Raw genomic sequence first — 9,943 nt, 5'->3', positions numbered from 1 at the left:
AGCCATTTTGAACTTTAAGGGCCATCATGATCCATGATCCCAAGATCCATTACCTCTGATACCTTCGGTCGAGCCTTCTGCATGGAAATAAACTGGTACTCTCTGATGAATGGTGACTCTCATCATGAACCCATCAGGGCCTTCGGGGGAGGTACGTGCGGTCAGAAGCAATTGATAATTAACTCCTTCCATCACACAACCTTAATGAGGTAGCACAAATTTGGTCCTAATGAACATAGGTTTAACGAAGGCGGCCGCCTCCAGGTAGTGGTTTTGTTCCCTAATTCTTTTCCAGCCTTTTATGGGTTAGAGTTAGAAGAAATGAGAATGTTATTGCCCAATTAGAATTGCTTAATGACCACCCTGTTCATTATTCTTCTCCAAGCAAACACCACGTGCCAAAGTGAAATACCGTATTTTTCGCTCTATAAGACGCACCAGACCACAAGACGCACCTAGTTTTTGGAGGAGGAAAACAAGAAAAAAAATACTCTGAATCTCAGAAGCCAGAACAGCAAGAGGGATCACTGTGCAGTGAAAGCAGCAATCCCTCTTGCTGTTCTGGCTTCTGGGATAGCTGCACAGCCTGCATTCGCTCCATAAAACGCACACACATTTCTCCTTACTTTTTAGGAGGGAAAAAGTGAGTCTTATAGAGCAAAGAATACAGTACTTTCTCCTCCCCTTTCAGTGCAGCATGCTGGGAAATCCCACTCACCTCCTTGCCGTCTCCAAGCAAAGCAGCAAGGAGTGGGGGGGACTGGACGTGTCGCCCTCCAGCATCCCTTGCAAATTACTGTCTGTGGTTACAAGGAGGGTGTCTGACGAAACTGAAGATTGGAAGATTCAGGACAGATAAAACAAGGAGTTATTTATGTTGGGTTTTCTTAATATTGATGTGGTGTTTGTAATTATAACCTGCATGGCAGCACATCTGTGAGCTCTTGACAATTCAGCACATCGGAGGTATCCTAACAATTTAACTAATTAGCAGGGGGAGTTTACCTGCTGTACTGAATGCAGCAATGTGATAGGGTAATTGATTATTTGAAAACTGTATGTAAGTTGATCAAGTGCTGTAGTGTGAACTGTTGAGGAATAGTGGTGAGAAGGGGTGTTTTGCAGCTGTTGATTTATTATATATTCAAAAATAAAAAGTGGCAAAGATATTGCAGGCAAGTTTTTATTCCATTGCCCCAGTCGCTGCGCAAACTCGGTTGGCTCAGATGCCCAACAATTTCGTCATGCAGCGCGTGGCTGGACTATGGAACTTCCAAAGGAGGTGGTGATGGTTGCCAACTTGGAAGACTTCCAAAGGGGGGCAGGCAAATTCATGGCGGATCCAGCTGTGGATGGCTGCTAGTCAGGCTGGCTCTGCTCTGTCTCCACTGTCGGAGGTGGTATGTTCGGAGAGAGGTTCCTGGGAATGACAAGTGGGCAGAGGGCTGCTCAGGTCCAGTTTGCAGGCTTCTCTCAGGCTGCTGGCTGGCCATTGGGAGAACAGGAGGCTGGACTACATGAGCCATGGGCCTGATCCAGCAGGACTCTTCTTATGTTTTTAAGTTCTCCTGATTTGTTTTGTTTTCACCATCCATGGCAACTGATCCCTGAGGAAGAAAGGTTAAAGTGCTCGCGGGTTTTCATTTTAGAATAAAAGGCAGGTGAGCAAAGACATGAGCCAGGTGTATAAAATTACATCTGATGTGGAGCAAAGGTCACCAAAGAGATGCTTGCCGTTTGCCCACCAGCATCTCCTGTGCCCCCCCCCCCGGACCCCGTCTAGATGCCTCCGAAGTCCACTAGGCATGAGATGGGTTGCTCTGCCTGCTCAGTCCTGCTTCACTGTATGAAGCAGGAAAAGTCCTGTCCAGACAAAGGGACAGCTCTCTCTGGCTTTCTGAGGACTCCGTGTCCCAGTCCCTCTTTTGCAGCTCCTCTGTTCCACTCCCCCTGTCACCTGCTGTTCCACTCCCCCTGCCACCGGCACTGAGCATCCTTGGGGGTGGGGTGGGGGGGAGAGAGTGCATGGAGGGTGCATAAGTAGATGGCACGTACAGCATGAACATTGGAAATAGAAGGGTGTGTGTGTGTTTCAGATAATGCTGCTTTTAGAAAGGCAAAAAGCTGCCCAAGGGAAGAGGCCCTTTTATGTGGAACCAGTGAAGCTTCAGTGGTTGAGGTAACTAATGGGAAATGGGGAAGGAAGCCCAACACAGACAATTCTGCCAACGAGGAAGAGAGTTGTAGATACCAAAGATTGGCTGGGATCACTGAGTAAAACCCTTAAGCGCCCCTGGGAAGCAGTGTTCCTTCTAAAAAGTCTCTGATGCCTTGGTGGATTTAATTCAGAAGGGATTTACATACTAAAATGCCTGTGGCAGAGCAGAGGAAAGCGGGCTGGGCTGGGGGGCAGAATTGCAGGGCTCATTTGGATCTGGAAGCCAGAGACAACCCACCCCCCAACATGCTGGTCACACAGGGGAGCAGCAAACCTGTTGAGATACGGAGAAGGAAGAGGAGAAACAGCTGCAAGGGCTGGAAAGAGGGTGGGGGCAAATCCTTGGATAACTGGCTGGGAGGGCATTTATCCACATTTGAGCTCATCTGGGAACTTGAACCACTTTCTGCTGCAAATACTGAGCGCCCCACTCTCCAGCTGCACCTGCTTCCAAAGTGTGGCTACATCCACAGTATGCACTGAACCCCCCAACTACTATAGTACTTAAACCATCCTGCTTCCCCCAAAGAATCCTGGGGACGGTAGTTTGTAAATGGAGAGCCCTCTTCCTCTCACAGAGCTACAGCTCCTGGAGTTCACTGGGGAGGGAGGGGGGTTGATGTTTAAGTCATTCTGGGAATTGTAGCCCTGTGAGCAGATTTCCTCATAAATTCCTGCGCCCGGAAGCTGCAATCCCCAGGATTCTTTGGGGGGAGACCACGACTGTTTAAAGTGCTAAGGCAGTGCTTTAAACATCTAGCACAGATGGGGCTTTTGAGCAGCAATGGCTCTGGATTTCGCACGGCCCTTTGGCAAGACGCCCTTGCCCCCGCCTCCGTCAGAGGGTCTGTCTCTTTGCCATGATGAGCCACAGCTCCTCCAGCCACTCCTCCACCTCCTGCTTGCTCCCACTGGCTAGGCCAAAAGCCTGTGATCATCACTCTTGTCTGAGGAGAAGCAAGGAGGTTCACTTCTGCCTACGTAACAGTTCCCATGAAGAAGAGGAGGGCTTGGTCTGGTGGCAAAGTGGCTCTGGGGGTACAAACCATCAGCAGATGCCTGGACACCAGCCCAGACCATGTGCTCCGGTTTTTAGGCAGGCTCCGCAGTAGCCAATCAGCAGTTGGTGCAAAGTCCCAGTTAGTAGGTTGGACAAGGAGTGGTGAGGCATTCTCACTTAGCTGCCAAGTATTCTGGGTGACTTGGCCCAACCACCTGCTCTCAACCTAGCCTACCTCACAAGGTTGTCCTGAGGCTGATAGCCAATGGGGAGAGCCCTCTTTGGCTTGATTCCTGCATGCAAGTTTCCCACAGGCATCTTGCTTGCCATTGAGGGAACTGGATGAGCCATTGGCCTGATTCTTGTCTCTCTCTCCTCACCTGGCTTCCCTGGGAAGGAAGGTCATGGGCTGCTGTGTCATCACCACTGGCAAGTTACCCAGGCCATGCATCTGTTGCCCTCCATATCACTGGGCTGCATGTGAACCAGCCAAGTGGGGATAATGGTGCCAGCCTGATGAAGCCATAGCACAACATAGCCAATCAGAGGGGGGTTATGGGATCACCTGACTTCTCTGGTCAGGAGGATCAGGAGCCAGAAGGATAATCAGAACTCTTCAAGCTACAGTCGAGAATTGTTTTCCTCCTTCAACTTGTAGACCTCCTGATCACCTTTCCTGGCTCAGGTGTGACACCAACCTTGTGGCTCCCTCAACTCACACAGTGACCCTTCAGACAGGGCTGCCTTGAGAGGACTTTGTGAGTATCTAACCAGCTGGTTGCTCCTTCTAGTTTAATTTTTTCAAAAAACACCCAACTGCCCCCCCCCCGGGATGTTTAGAGTTAAATCAAGAGTGCAGGTGCCTTGATCAGAGCAGAGAAAGAGAGGAGGTGAAAAGCCCACCATGTTATGACTATTAAGATGAAAAAGTATGACAGCTGCAACATCCAGTTTTTTTTTAAAAAAGGAAAAGAGCACTTTAAAAGACAGAGAAATTTCCCCAGGAAATTGCACTATCCGTCAAAGCCCCTGTCGGTTACTTAAACGCTGGAATGGCACAGGTCTAGTCTAAACACCTTGGCTCCATCAGCTGAGCAGAAATGAAATTTCAAAATCCATATAAAATAAACAAATGAGGTTTTGACAAAAAAAACCCTTCAAATGTGGCTACATTTTCTTGACAGCCCATTCGATCCTGTTAGCAATATAGTTTCCCTTTCCCAAGTGAATGAAATGAATTAGCTAGCTATGGAAGGGAGTCTTGGGGCAAATTTCATGGGCGAACACCTTTGGTATTGCTGAGGGAGCTTTGGCACTCACAGCTGTTTCCTGGAAGACTCTTTCCTGGTCTTTTCACCCTCTTTTCTTCTGCTCAGCTCCTGTTCCAGCCAAGCAGGGATCAAGTAGCCAGCATGATGATGCCACAGCACAGCATAGCCAATCAGATACAATTACTGGATGACATCATAATAGCATATCAGACCACAGGAAATGCTTCCTGCCTTTATTCTGAAGGGAGAATATTTACTCCCAGCTTCAAGGCCTCCCCAGTTATTGCTAAACGCAGGAGGCGTTGCTTATTTTCATATATCTCCTGCATCTGGGTGCATAATTTATTAAATTATATTTTGATCCAACCATCCTTTCAAGGAGCTTCTCCAGTTTATCATCGTAACAACCTTGTTTTAGGGCAGCTAGGCAGAGAGTACGCCTATAAGGGACCCCTATATGGGACGCATAGTCTCCACTGGCCCACATCTCTGAGCAAACCTCTGTGATAATTTCAAGTCCAAGAAGCGAGGTCATCACATTTGGGCATTTTCTGCCCATCACAGGTGGAAGGGGACAGGGAAACTCTGAGTACGATGGCATCTTGAGTCTCCTCAAACTCAATATCACAAAGGAGGTCTGGGGAAAAGGATGCTCATCAGGAGCATTCCTTGCGCCATTTGTGCCTAGCCTACTTTGCAAGGTCATTGTGCGGATGAAATGGAGGAAGCACCCAAGAAAGTGGAAGGAGAAGATGCAGGTTGGTTGTGAGCAAGGCAAGGGCAGCTGCACATGGCAACATGGCATGGCAACCTGGCCCTCCGACTCCGGGTTCTACCCAGGAGTCCACGCAACTGTCGTAGGGATGCGTCCTTTTACCAACCAGCCAGTTTCAGCCCAGCCATGTTTCTAATTGAACCTCTGACCTGTTGCAACCAAGTATTCCTCCCTTGGAGTGGTTTGGGCGATGGGAAGTGGGATGACGGATCCTCAGTCATTCCATACTCTGTGAACTTTGCTTGGGCAGAGAGGCAGGACTCAATGACTTCTTTCTAATCCAGTTTGGGTGGGGGTAATGCAAGGAAAGGTGTTAGCAAAGCACATAATATTAGAGGGAGGTTTTTTTAGTGTTTTTTTAGGGCGCCCTCAGAATAATTCATGGGGAGAGCAGGCTTCACTCAGCTGGGCCTCCAAAAGCACAGGAGATTATTTCCATTGCTTCATGTTTGGCTGGCTTACTCCTAAAACTATTAGTGGAGTAAACAGAGTTCTTCAGATGGCACATTGTATGACTTATCAATAAATGCACCTTCTTATAAATCACCTCACTAGAGGGCAGGTAGAAGAATCCTAGTCTTTCCCCTGAAAAGTCAGTTTTAAGAACCTAAGAAGAGCCTTTCTGGATCCGGCCAGTGGCCCATCTGGTCCAGCCTCCTGTTCTCCCCATGGCCAGCCAGATGCCTGTGGGAAACCAGCAAGCAGGATTCAAGCACAAGAGCAGCCCTCACAGCTCCAGTGATTCCCAGTAACTGGTATTCAGAAGCATCACTACCATCAACTGTGAATGCAGACAATAGGCATCATGACTAGTAGCCATCGATAGCCCCCTCTTCCATGAATCTGTCTACTGCTCTTTTAAAGCTGTCTAGGTTGGTGGCCATCACTGCCTCCTGTGGCAGGGAGTTCCATAGTTTAACTATGCGCTGGGGAAGAAGAAGAGGGGAGGAGCGGAGGCGGGTGCTCTAGCTTTAGTGGGCATCCTTTCTCACTGAGTGGGAGGCTGTGGTCACAGCAATACAGCCTGCTGCTGCCTCTCATAGACTAAGCCAGGGGTCAGCAACCTTTTTCAGCCATGGGCCAGTCCACCGTCCCTCAGACCATGTGGGGGGCCAGACTATATTTTGAAGAAAATTAATAAACAAATTCTTATGCCCCACAAATAACCCAGAGATGCATTTTAAATAAAAGGACACATTCCACTCATGTAAAAACACACAGATTCCTGGACCATCAGCGGACCAGATTTAGAAGGTGATTGGGCCGGATCTGGCCCCTGGGCCTTAGTTTGCCTACCTATGACCCAGGCAATCACCTTAATGCATTGAGAAGACTAAGCCATGGGTAGGCAAACTAAGGCCCGGGGGCCGGATCTGGCCCAATCGCCTTCTAAATCTGCCCCGTGGACATGTTTTTACATGAGTAGAATGTGTTCTTTTATTTAAAATATATTTATACTCTGCCCATCACGCTGGGTTTCCCCAGCATCTCTGAGCAGCTTCCAACATATACAAAAACATAAGAAAACATTAAACATTTAAAAAGTTCCCTATACAGGATTGCCTTCAGGTAGCTTGGGGGCCGGATAACTCCATACCCTTCAGCATTTCTCCCATGAAAACAGGACCATCCTAAGGAAAAGCAGGACACTCTGCGATCAAATCAGAAACCGGAATGACTTCTCTAAATCAGGGACGTTCCTGGCAAATGGGGACACTTGGAGGACCTGACATTGGTTGCTCTGCATGCTTCTGTCTCTGGCCCAGCCCACCACGGTCATGTCACACAGGCCACTGATCCTTCCCTTGGCAGCTCCTGAGCACCACACCGCTGGCTGAGCCAGCAGGCCGCAGGAAACAAACTCCTGCAGATCCTGGCACAGAAATGTTCCCCACCCCCACCCCTACTCGACTGCACACCTGCAGGGACCAGCAAGAGAGCAGAAGGACCTGCGAGGCAGAATCCAGCACTGCCTCCTTGCACAATTGTGCCCCCCCCCCAAGTGTGTATGGCAAAGACAGCAAACAAGAGACGCAGCATGAAATAACTGCAGATAATTAAAGGATTGGAGAGCCGTATCTCGGGAGAAGCAGGGAGTTTTTCATTATCCATAAATAGCTCACTTTGCAGAACTGCTTAACTCCTCATTCCTTTGCATGTGCACTCGCTCACAGAAGTATGGCTCCCACAAAGGCAGTGTTTGCATTTGCAGAAGGTGGAAAGTTCATGGGTGCACTTAAAAGTCCATCTGAATGTGCAGAGACCTTCGGGTGGCTTGCCCCATCTGGGTGTGGTTTCCCAAATGTTGCCTTGTGGCCAGTTTGGACCCCCCTGGTGGGCCAAGACTGGCTTGCGGGCCAGAGGCTCCACACCCCTGGTCTACACTGACTGGCAGCAGTTCTCCAGTTTTTCACACAAGAGATGCCAGGGATTGAACCTGGCCACTTCTGCATGCCAAGCAGATGCTCCATCCCTGAGCTATTATCCTTCAGCTAAAAATAATGTAAGATTCTGGTCCTCATGAACTGCCCCCCCAATACAGCAAACAGCATGGCCTGCCACAAACTATTGGAAGTGTAGAATGCTCCTGTTCAGGTTTCCAGCCCAGATCTGGCTGGTGTGTTTGCTCCGGGGAGGAAGGGGGTGGCTTTCTTCATCTTCCCATGAATTGCACTCCCACACACACATACCCCCACCTCCTGTGCTGTTGAAGCAGACAGTGCCAGGTGAGGGCTGCACAGCAGAAGATGCAGGACATATTGGTAAAAGGAGCATGAAAGGGACACAGGAAGCCGTTGGCACATGGCCCTGCTCAGGGCCACTGGGGATCAGAGCACCATAGCAGGGGGCTGAGTGAGGGGGTGAGAGTCAGTTCCAACACTGGCACTAAGCCCAGAAGTGTCTGGCACATGAGCAGCATAGCACTGCAATTGGCTTTGATGGTTCTTGCACCATAAGACTGCAAGGTCTTTTTCTTAATCCGGAACCAAATACCAGAATATAAAAGATGTCGCAGGACATCTTTCTTGCCATTTAAGATTTGTTCTTTCTATGGAGAAAGTTGCCCTGCCCACAGTTTTGTATGCCTAGGTTATGTCCAGGTCAGATTACTGTAGTGTTCTCCACATGGAGCTACAGCTGAAGATGGTTTGGCAACTGGTACTTCTACAGAAAAAGAGTGAGGCAGCTAGTGGGAGTTGGGCCAGGATTCTGCATTGGTTACATGGGCTGCCTCTGTCCTTATCAGGCTTATGGGAGGTGCTGGGATTGGCCTTTAAAGCCCCCCATCAGGGAGTCATTGGCAGTGGGTGCTACAGCCCTGAAAGTTCTTCTCAAGCTCAGATTTGAGTCTTTGGTCGGGATATCAGAGAATTCCTGTGAAATTGGAAATGGGAACGGGAATTGCTAATGTTTGCTTATTTGTGCCATGTGCATAAAACAAACCCATCCCGTTATCAGTATTCACTGTTGCTGCTGCTTTCTTTCCTCAAATTATACATAATTGCATGCACATGCAGCCATTTACAATGTGTTTCCTTGGCACTGAAATTGATGGAGTGGAGCAGAAAGCCATGCCTTCTTGCATCCCTAGTCTTGAGGGTCTTTTGGAAAGCTCACAGATAAAGAATCAATGTGACCTCATGGAGAGCCATATTCCAGAAGTACTGGGGACACCACCCAAAAAGCCCTGTCTACAGTACTCATCAGCCTAACCTCTCTTATTGAAGGGCCCATGGAGCAGGACTTCCAGCAGAGATTTTGGGTGAGATCTCACCCCGAATTGGAGCGATCCTGCCTGAAATTGGTGCAGATGGCGACACCACTTCTTCTTCAGCAGCAGATGGGGCACATTACGCAGTGCTGGTGGCGGCAGCAACAGTGACAGCGCTGGCAGGGACAGGGTGGCACTTCCCATTTCTCCTCACATGGAAAAATGGGATACCCCCAAAGGGGGGTATAAATGCAAGCAAGGAAGGATGGCTGAGCAAATGGAAAACCCTGGAACTGACAAAAGCATTATTTCAGGTTTGACTGTTACCGATGAGGAAGTCAGGTCTTGCAAACCCAAATAAGGATGGATGCCATTTTAATGCTGAACCAGAGCAAAGTGGTCCTTCTAAGGATCCTACCAAATGTTCACTCCTCAATGGAAGATGCACAAAGTCTACTGAGCTGAGAGTCCTAATGCAGGAATATTGTGTGTAGTTACTCTGAACTCCTTTTCTTCTCTTATTAGCACCACAGCAGCCTTTCCTACAAGTTTCCCAAGCTTCCTTCATAGCTGAGAGTTGATGACAAAACATTGCTTTTTCTGAAGGGGGTGTGGACTGGGGCTGCAGGATGGGGAAAGTGGTGGTGGCTGACCACTTGCTCCTATTGAAACAGTGGAGAAGACAACTTGCCGTCTTAAGTTCTCAGAGTTACATATTTGCTGAAAAGCAGAGGGCTGTCCTGACCAGGAACAACATGAAAGGCCTTGGGAAATTTGTGCATCTGCAGTGTACCAGGGAGCTTGGTATCTGCAGGAGGTTACCAAGGATGACGCCCGCTCCAAAACATGATGCTGCCCATCTTCCCCCTAAAGTGGTACATTCCTTTACACCACATCAGGACTCAGCCACCTGAATTTACCAACATCCATGGGAGGTTCCCAGTGGACTTACCTTGTGTGTGAGATC

General features: G+C 48.8%; 1 long non-coding RNA gene across 1 annotated transcript; it reads right to left on the bottom strand.

Moving 5' to 3' along the window:
- Nucleotides 1–1,169: 1,169 nt before the first annotated feature.
- On the bottom strand, nt 1,170–4,657 carry LOC309350002. Its single transcript, XR_014160237.1, has 2 exons — nt 4,539–4,657; nt 1,170–1,420 (listed from the first exon to the last, which is right to left on the bottom strand). It is a non-coding gene; the product is annotated as an uncharacterized lncRNA (long non-coding RNA).
- Between the last annotated feature and the right edge of the window lie 5,286 nt (nt 4,658–9,943).

Source organism: Podarcis erhardii (assembly GCF_964252035.2).
Source record: "Podarcis erhardii genome assembly, chromosome: 9".
Classification (NCBI taxonomy): Eukaryota; Metazoa; Chordata; class Lepidosauria; order Squamata; family Lacertidae; genus Podarcis; species Podarcis erhardii.
The sequence above is the reverse complement of the archived record's forward strand: the minus strand, read 5'-3'. Positions and strand labels throughout refer to the sequence as shown.